We start from the raw sequence: 9,067 nt of genomic DNA, 5'->3' as shown, positions 1-9,067 counted from the left end.
TTATTAACGGTGTTAGTGTTTGTTTAACAGATTTAACACTCAAGGACCAACGGATGTAACTGTAAAAAAATATAAGGATCTAATAAAAAAAAAGTAGAAGGACTTGATTCAAAATGAAAGTAAACTACAAGGACTTTCAAATTCATTTTTCCTAATGGTTTTAATAAGTTAAAATTTATCAAAATTAATTATTTTTCATTTTAAAATTCAATAAATATTTTATTATTATTTTTCCAATACATTAATAACACTTTCTACACTAGTTATAGAGACAATCGGTGCAGAAAGTGTGCTTTTTTAAAAAAAAATAAAAAAGGTGCATTTATCTAGATGGTGGGTGATTTGAATTTTTTTTTTTAATCACATATGATCTAGAAAATCCCCTATCAATTTAAAAATAATAATATACAAAAAATGCTTTTCATATCTAGAGACTAGGCAAATTAAAGCTTAATTGAATTATTACATAATTCAAGAAAACATCCACAACATTCAAAATACAATAGCAGCGGATTGTCCCTTCGCTCGTTGTGGAGTAGGGGTTGCAGTCTGCGTCCTAAATCGCTAGTTTTAGGGCAGTGACTCGAGGCGCGGGATGAGTGTTCGATGCTATTCTACTGTCTCTTTGGATGCCTTTCTACCGAGAGCTTTAAGATGAAAGAAGAAATTAGTCACGTAAGCTCGCCAACCTATAAGCTTGTTCATCCTAATTTGCGGGGTGGTGTGGGCTAGAATAATCCTTATCTTGGCAGGTAGACAAAACACCAACTTTAACCCATCTTTTTATGGCTAACTAAATATCTTCTTTACATTTATTTTAATTATAAAGCGTTGGAAATTCAACTCGAATGTTATGAGTTCTTGAATTCATTCCGTTGGTAAGTAACAAATGATAAAATAAAAAATCTATTCTAATTTTACCAAAATAAAAAATAAAAATCTTTACTATAATTTTTTTTATTTTGCCATCCTCACAAACGTCTCTTTGTATATGTATAATTCACGTAAAAGGGATGTGTTAACGTGCCAACTTGATCTTAATATTCTGCTTTGTTAATTTTATAAGGTATTTTTCTTAATTTTTTAAACTCTAACACTGTTCGTCTCAAGTGATGCTTTTTATAAAATATTTACAAAATTGAACTTATGATCTTGATATTTGAGGATATTTTGGTAACATCTAAAATTTTAATATCATCATTTAATGTTAACAATGTTAGGACTGAAAAATTTTAAATACACTTTGTAAGATTAGACATAAAAAAAACCTTGTCTGCAGTTAAAAATTTAAAATGTACTTTTGCGTAATCTATTATATGATGCTCTGTATTCAAATCGTGTTGTGGTTAAATGATTGTTTGAAGAGGTGAGACTAATGGGCTGAATCTAGTTCTTTTTCGTTTTTTGTGTGCCTGAAGTCATGTGATGATTGTTGTTGGCGGGCTTGTGGGGCGTGTTTGTGTGCTTTAAGTTCTTTACGTTTGTTTTTGAATTAAGTTAAACTTTGGAATTAAGTTTTCTAGACCTAAACATATGTCTTGAATTTAATAAGATCTGAGAACCCAACTCACCTAAATTTTTTCTTAAAAAAAAAAAACAAAAGTTAAACTTTTGGCAACTATATTAGCGTTTTAATACTTTAGCATATTTTTTTTTTAATAAAAGTTAACTTCTATAAATTGTTTTATGATTTATGTTTTACGATTAAAAATCATTTTTAAAATCTGGTCAAATTTATTTCTCCCTTTTATTGGTGTGAATGTGATTTTTCTTCCTTGGAATAGAATTTACGTGTTCACACTTAAAATTTGACTTTATTTTAATTTTTGTCTTTCAACTTTGAAACTAGAGGTTTTGGTCACTAGCTAAAAAAAAACACTTCTAAGGATTAAAATTCTTTAGGTGGTCTTAAATGAGGTTAAATTTCTAGAATCAAAATCATTTTTTTCAAATTTTAGCGATCAAAACCAAAACAAGATCAAATTTTAGGGATTAAAGATGATATTAATCCTTATTATTATTATTATTACGTACTTTTCTAATGTTTTGCACATATGACTTCTTTGTTAACTAGGTTTATTCCCATCACTAGAGATCAAGCCTGGTTCTAACACTGAGCCACTCGAGTTACACCCAGGTCTCGAGGCCGGTTGGTCCACTGAAGACACCTATTGGGCTATCGGCCCAATTCTACTCGCGCACATTCCCAGGCCACCTTGACAGTCATTTTTTCACTATATATTGCTTTTCTGGCTTGCTCCTTAAACAATGTTTAGACACACAGTACCTTTTAGAATTGAGCGTGGATATGCATGTATTCTCTCAATCGTAATATAAACCGCATGTAAAAGAATAGTTTGATTTAAACCATTGATGAGAGCCTTTGTCATTCACCTTATTTTAAGGAGCTTTTATTTGAAATCCTAAATAAATTAAGTATCAAAAATAATAAATAGACAGGGCAAAAAGGTTTTGAGTTTTGAAAATTAATTTTACTTTACTAACTGTTAAAGATATTATAGAATAAATCTGAAATACTATTTTTTATATTTTCTTTTATAAAAGTGAATGGGAACTGCTATGATAAAATGTATTAAATGAATGCTTTTTAGAAATGGATTAATGACCTTCCTTGTTCAAAATATTTTGGGAGTTAAAAACAATGCACTAAATCTCAAACCCCAAAACAGAGTCAAGCAATCTTAATTGGTGATTATTTCTACTGCTGTAGCTAATAAACACCTTTTAAATTACAATTAAAAGCTACTTAGTGTGCAACTGTGATTAAATCAAATAGCTCGTTTCTCTTAAAAATAAATAGAATGCTCAATTGAGACACTCAAAAACAAGCTCAAATCAACTATATTATCCATAATACCATCCCAAACAATACAATATCAATAAACTCACAAAAGGAAATATAGGAATATACAACTTTCAAACTATAAAATCCAATCACAGTCAAATTTACCTAATTCAACAGAGATAATCAACTCAAAATCTCAGTTTCTAACATTACAAAGCATCATTCAACAACTAGAGAATCAAAATATAGATAAGAGAAAATGAATGGAATAAAATCAACTCCCCTGTGGTAACTCTAGAACTCAAACCATTATCTCCATCCCAAGAGGCAATGGGATTCAGCCACTCATCACATCGGACGCAGCAAGCTCAGAGGAAGAAGAAAGAGGCGTCACTGATCTTGGTAGTAATGAACGGCGTTGTCAACGGTGAGAGGTGAAGGGCATCGCTGATGATGACGGTCGCTCAAGTTCAAGGTTGCTGCCGCTTTGCCTCTCGTCTCCCTCCTCTGCGAAGAAGATGATGAATGGAATGGAGGTCGTCGACGGTGATGGAAGGAAGGAGTGATTTGCTGGCGATGATGGTGCGTGGAGCGAGAAATAGAAGGCGGGAGATAGAAGATGGTGATGGTGGAGGATGCAAGGAGGTGCTGCCATCTCTGCTCCTCGCTCGTCCGCTGTCCGTTTTTTTCCCCCAAATTTGTTGATCTTTTTATTGTCACTTGCTATGTTCAGCTTTTATATCCCAATTTCCTACAATAAAATTCAAGATAATGTAATACATATTTTTCAAAAATCAATCAATTAAAATAAATCATAAAACGTGGTATTTTTGTCATTTTTAGCATTATTTCCATCCAATCACAATTAATCTAAAATAATCATAATTAATGTATTTAAGCCCAATAAATGTGATAAAATCTTCAAATAAGATATAAAAATTCATAATAAAATTTGGACCTATCAAATATAAATCACATGGAGAGTAGTTAATACTTATTTGTTAGTTGTATCCCTGAAATTAATACTTAAATGTAAGTATATTTTTCTATCTCCTTCACTTTGTCATTTAATATGAGTAAAGTTGAAAATTTTTTAATTTGAAACATATTTAATGAGTTAACTATTATTTTTTGGTTTTGATAAATAAGTTAAAAACTTATATTCTGGACAAGAGGTGCACATGCACACGATACCTTTTGTAATTCAGAAGATAAAAACATTGTTTACTCATTAAACTGAGCTGTCAACAATTATAGGTACAAATATAGGCAACTTTATGAATTGAAAACAACACATTATTAAAGCAAAAAATTATTAAAACATTCCCAGGCCACCTTGACAGTCATTTTTGAGAAAATCCCAAAAAAAATAATAACTGTTAAATTTTAAAATTTCAAATCAAGAATTAATACAAAAATGTCTTATCATTTACTTTTCAAGTGTGGTCATTTTCTTTACAAATACAGTAACCAATACAAACTTAGAATTTTAAAATTCAATAATTTCTTTTTTTGCGATTTTCCCCTCATTTTTCCCCGTGAATTGCCTTTTTAGATTACTTATTAAACATTAAGCAATGTTTACACATCCAGTACCTTTTATGAATTAAGTGTGGGTATGCATATATTCCCCTTGCTTCTAATGTTTTGTTTGGTATGAGGAAATGAGGAGAGGAGAAATTTTTTTAAATAAGATCGATTTAAAAAAATTATAAAAATGGGATTAAAAATAAAGATGTAAAATAAAAGAATAAGTAAAATTAGTTAAAAGTAGGGCTGTGCAAAAATGCTCTAAACCTGGTCTGCCTAGTCCAACCCGGTCTTGAAAAATACAACCCAACAACATGACAAGACTAATCGGGCCAGACTAAACTATTGGGTAAAATAGGGTTAAGGACTGATAGTTTGGACCATGTGGTTTGACTCGATCCAAGTAGATTTTTTTGTTTCAAAAAAACATACTCCTCCGATTCTTAATATAAGAACCATTTAACTAATTTGATTAGATTAAGAAAGTTAGTTATGTTAGTTAATTATAAAAAAAGTGACACATTTTTCCTAAAACATCATAATTATCTTTTTTAATACTCCCTCTCCCTCTTCTAATTGATTATAGTTAAGGGAGTATCTATAGATGTAATTTAGAGAAAATTGATAAATATGAGAAATAGGTTTTATATTTATGATCAAAACCAACTTAAGAATTGGGTCCTATATTAAGGATCGGAGGAGTAGTTAATTAATTTACTGTTTGCCTTAATCTATTTCTCGCTTGTTCTTTTCTCTCCTTCTACACAGGCATCGCTCGTCCCTTTCTCTCCTGCAGAATAACTTTTCCTTCTCCATTGAAAATAGACCCAATAACCCCTCATCCGTGGATTCAGCTGGCGAAGGGGTCGGACACTCTCACCAAAGGGAGGGGGTTCGATCCTGGGGAGTGCCACTTTGTTGTGGCTCCAGTCGCGGCGCTGGGAGAGGCATCTTCAAAGCCAAGGCCTCAGCTCGTAACATGTGGTGATCCCCCATGTGGAGCTCTCCCCGTCCTAGTAAAGCTACGGCGCTGGGTAGGGCTGGGGTCAAGGGTTAGTTGCCCTGCCCTTGGATCGTGGGTGAGCCCAACCCTTTTTCTAAAATTTTTTTTCACCAAAAAAAAAAGAAAAGAAAATAGACCCAATAATGTCAGTGAATGAACCCATCTACCGTCTCCAATGAGCACCATCAAATTCTTCTAGCGTTAGCTTCTACCTCAACTCGCCATTAAAAACCATCTTCAGTTCGCATATTCCATTGCTGCCATCCACCAGTTCGCATCTTCCATTGCTACGACAACGATCTTCAAGTTTGCATGAGCATCTCCTATTTCATGTTTGCTGTTCGGCCTTTCTCATATTTTTTAGCTTCTTTTCAATGTGGGTAATTTTTTTCAGTTCCAGTATGTATTATTTTTGCAGCCAAAAATATGCAATGAAATTATTTAAAAAATATATATAAATAAAAAAGTAACCTAGACCAGTTTGGTAACCCGGTGGACCAAGTCCAACCCAGTCTTGGTCCCAAGTTAGATTGGACCAGTCTTCGGATCAAAATTTTCAACCCGGTCATTTTTCAGACCAGACTTCAGACTTGGGTGTAACCCGATCTAACTCGATCTTTATGCAGTCCTAGTTAAAAGCTTTTAACTCTGCTTTTTAAATTTTTTTTAAATCAAGCCTATTAAGATTTTTTCCCTCCCCTTTTCTTCCCTCAATTTCCCTCAAACCAAATAGACCCTAAAAAAATTGTTTAGTTCAAAATATAAATCATTTAAACAATAATTAGTGATTATTTGTTAGTTTCATTTCTGCAATTAATACTCAAACGCAACTCTTTATATTTTTCACTTTATTTCACAACCTCGTTCATGAGTAAAGTTGAAAAATTTTTCAAATTGAGACATTTTTAATGAGTTATCTACCATTTTTTTGGTTATGATAAATTAATTAAAGTGACTAACATTGTGTACAGGAGAAGGAGGAAGCGGGATACCTTTTGTAATCCAGAAGTCTAAAAAAATGCTTGCTCATTAACAGAGCTGTCAACATGCATAATTACCAATATAGGCAACCTTATGAATTGAAAATAAAATAACATAATATGCAGGTCACACAATGTCGTAAGCTTTTGCCATTATTTACACAATAATTACACAAATATGAAGCAATAGAACTGTTATCATAACACTAATATCAGACGCAGAACTTCGCCTGAAAGCTTGAATGATTTCTCAGTTTCTTCCAAACAATGATTCTTTTCTTCTCGCGTCCATCCCTGACAAAAACCATTGGGCAAATTATCTACTATCTCGACTTGAATTAATACCACGTAAGCAGATTTAAATTAAAAAAAAAATCAGCTTTTCTACTAAAATACTCCATTTTATGTCATTTTATTATTGCTGACACTCGGTGAACTCCACACAAAATAGAAATCTATAGGTAATAGAACAACAACCAATGGGCAAGCAGGTAAAGATTCATGATACAAGAAACTCACTACTGTAGCTTTATTCAACTTGTCCCTCACATTCTGCAACAGTTGGGAAAGCTGACCTTCCCATTTATAGAACTCCAACACCTTGTTGTTTAGTATCGTCTCAGCTACCTGCCGATTAACGCTAAAAACTAAGAAATGGGAATAATGCTATGACTCTCTGAGTATAGAAGGATAACAAAGCATTGACTATAAAAAAGATGAAATAAACAACCTAAAACATCATAAAGATATATAGTTATGCGAAGAGTCAGCACTGACGTGAGATACATTTTTGCTGGAAATCAAGAGATACTCAGCCAAAACCAAAACACGTGGGAAGCCACACATGAAAAATGCTGGATAGTGATTCATTCTTAGGAACACAAATGAATAAGGAATCCCATTGTTCAAGTCTTTCACACTAAGTTGTGTTAGGCAAGCATAGTAAGAAGGTAGGAAAGCAGAACATGAATAGTAAATTTGCTGCAAAACTCTACAAAGGACCGTATATTAACAGTTAGACGGTTATCCTCACTGGTATCCAATGTGAAACTATGTGCATGAATCCATATAACATGTGGAAGAAGTTATGTTCCAACTTACATTTTCAAATCTTCCTCATTCTTTCACATCAAGAATCATGTCTAATGTGTAACAATCGAAGTGATGATCATGAAGACCTTAAGCTAAAGGAGATGGACTAAAGAACCACAGTTATGTTCCTACTTCATCTTCAAATCTTCCTATTCTTTCATATTCAGAATTGTAGAAATTATTGTGGCCCTTCCACGGAGCTCTCTTCTGTGACACCGCCCTGCCTAATCGTCTCCCCTCCTCCAAATCGGCCAAATCCCAAAGTATGACAGCCATTCGACCAGCACGTGAGTGTCACGCACCTCCTGCAAATTCGCCGGAACTTCACGTGCTAGCACATGACGGCGCGTGAGACGCCCTTTTCACCGGCGACGTCAACAAACGACAGCGGAGCCCCTTTTTTGGTGAGATTGTGGTACTCCCATGGTGTGGGTACAGCGTTGGTGTACTGTTCATTGGCTTCCGGCATTCTATTATGTTTTTGGCTCGTCTCCGGCACTCAGTTTGTGCTATTCGGTTCTGTTTACAGCTCCTTGTGTAGCTGTTAGCTTGTTTCGCTGCTTTGGTATTCGTTAGGTGATCCAGATATCGTGCTTTGTGTCCCTGTGTGACAATCTTTCGTATTCCTTTTGGTTAGTGCACTTCATATATGGCTGAAATTAAATCTGTCTCGAAGCTTGTCCCAACTGTTACTAAAATTATTGATCACAAGTTGACTTGGATAAATTATTTGGATTGGAGTAAAACCATTTGCCTCTATCTGTGGAGCATTGAGAAGGAAGATCATCTGACCGATGATCCTCCAACGACTGATTCAAAAAAGGCCTAGTTACGGGATGATGCCCGGCTATTTTTCCAGATCCGTAACTCCATTGACAGTGAGATTATTCCTTCTATTAATCACTGTGAATTGGTTAAGGAACTAATAGATTATTTAGATTTTTTGTATTCAGGAAAAGGAAATATCTCATGTTTACGAGGTTTGCAAAGCTTTCTATCATCCTGAAAAACAGGATTGTCCTCTCAAAGCCTATTTTATGGACTTTAAGAGGATGTATGAAAGGCTGAATGTGTTGATGCCTCTTACTTCTGATTTGAAGGTTCAACATAAGCAACGGGAACAAATGGCTATTATGAGTTTTCTTACTGGTCACCTGAGTATGAGACAGTTCGCTCTCAAATCTCATCTGGATCTAAGATTTCTGACCTTCAAGATGTGTTTTCTAGAGTAATGAGAGCTAAGAATCTCTTGCCACCATCTGCTAGCACTCCTACAAGTGCCTTGCTCAATCGGGGCCCTAATGAGAATCGCAGTCCTAGTGATAACAGCAGGGGGCCTACTTGTGGTGGTTTGAAGCAAGAGGGAGCCCCTTCTGACTCTAGTGGGGTAGTGTGTTATTACTACAAAGAACCGAGGCATACAAAACACACTTGTCGTAAACTTTAGAATAAACAAGAAAGAAATAACTCTGCCCAAGTGGCTACACAAGCTAGTAACACAGTCACGATTTCTGCCGCTGAGTATGCCCAATAAAAATTTGCTACGCCACCTGTGAGTGCCACTGCTACAACAGGTAATAATGCTACTACTCTTGTTTCTTCTTCCTCAATGTGGATCATAGATTCCAGGGCTACTAATCATATGACAGGTAACCG

At 34.4% G+C, this 9,067-nt stretch overlaps 1 long non-coding RNA gene across 1 annotated transcript; it reads right to left on the bottom strand.

Annotated features, from left to right (window-relative positions):
• Positions 1 to 6,337: 6,337 nt before the first annotated feature.
• Positions 6,338 to 6,951, bottom strand: LOC114756491 (uncharacterized). The gene is made up of 2 exons (XR_003741460.1): positions 6,839 to 6,951; positions 6,338 to 6,613 (listed from the first exon to the last, which is right to left on the bottom strand). It is a non-coding gene; the product is annotated as an uncharacterized LOC114756491 (long non-coding RNA).
• Between the last annotated feature and the right edge of the window lie 2,116 nt (positions 6,952 to 9,067).

The sequence above is a fragment of the Neltuma alba genome, unplaced genomic scaffold (genome assembly GCF_004799145.2).
Source record: "Neltuma alba isolate B1F8T4 unplaced genomic scaffold, ASM479914v2 tig00010416_pilon, whole genome shotgun sequence".
Taxonomy (NCBI): Eukaryota; Viridiplantae; Streptophyta; class Magnoliopsida; order Fabales; family Fabaceae; genus Neltuma; species Neltuma alba.
This window is presented reverse-complemented; position numbering and strand designations above follow the sequence as displayed.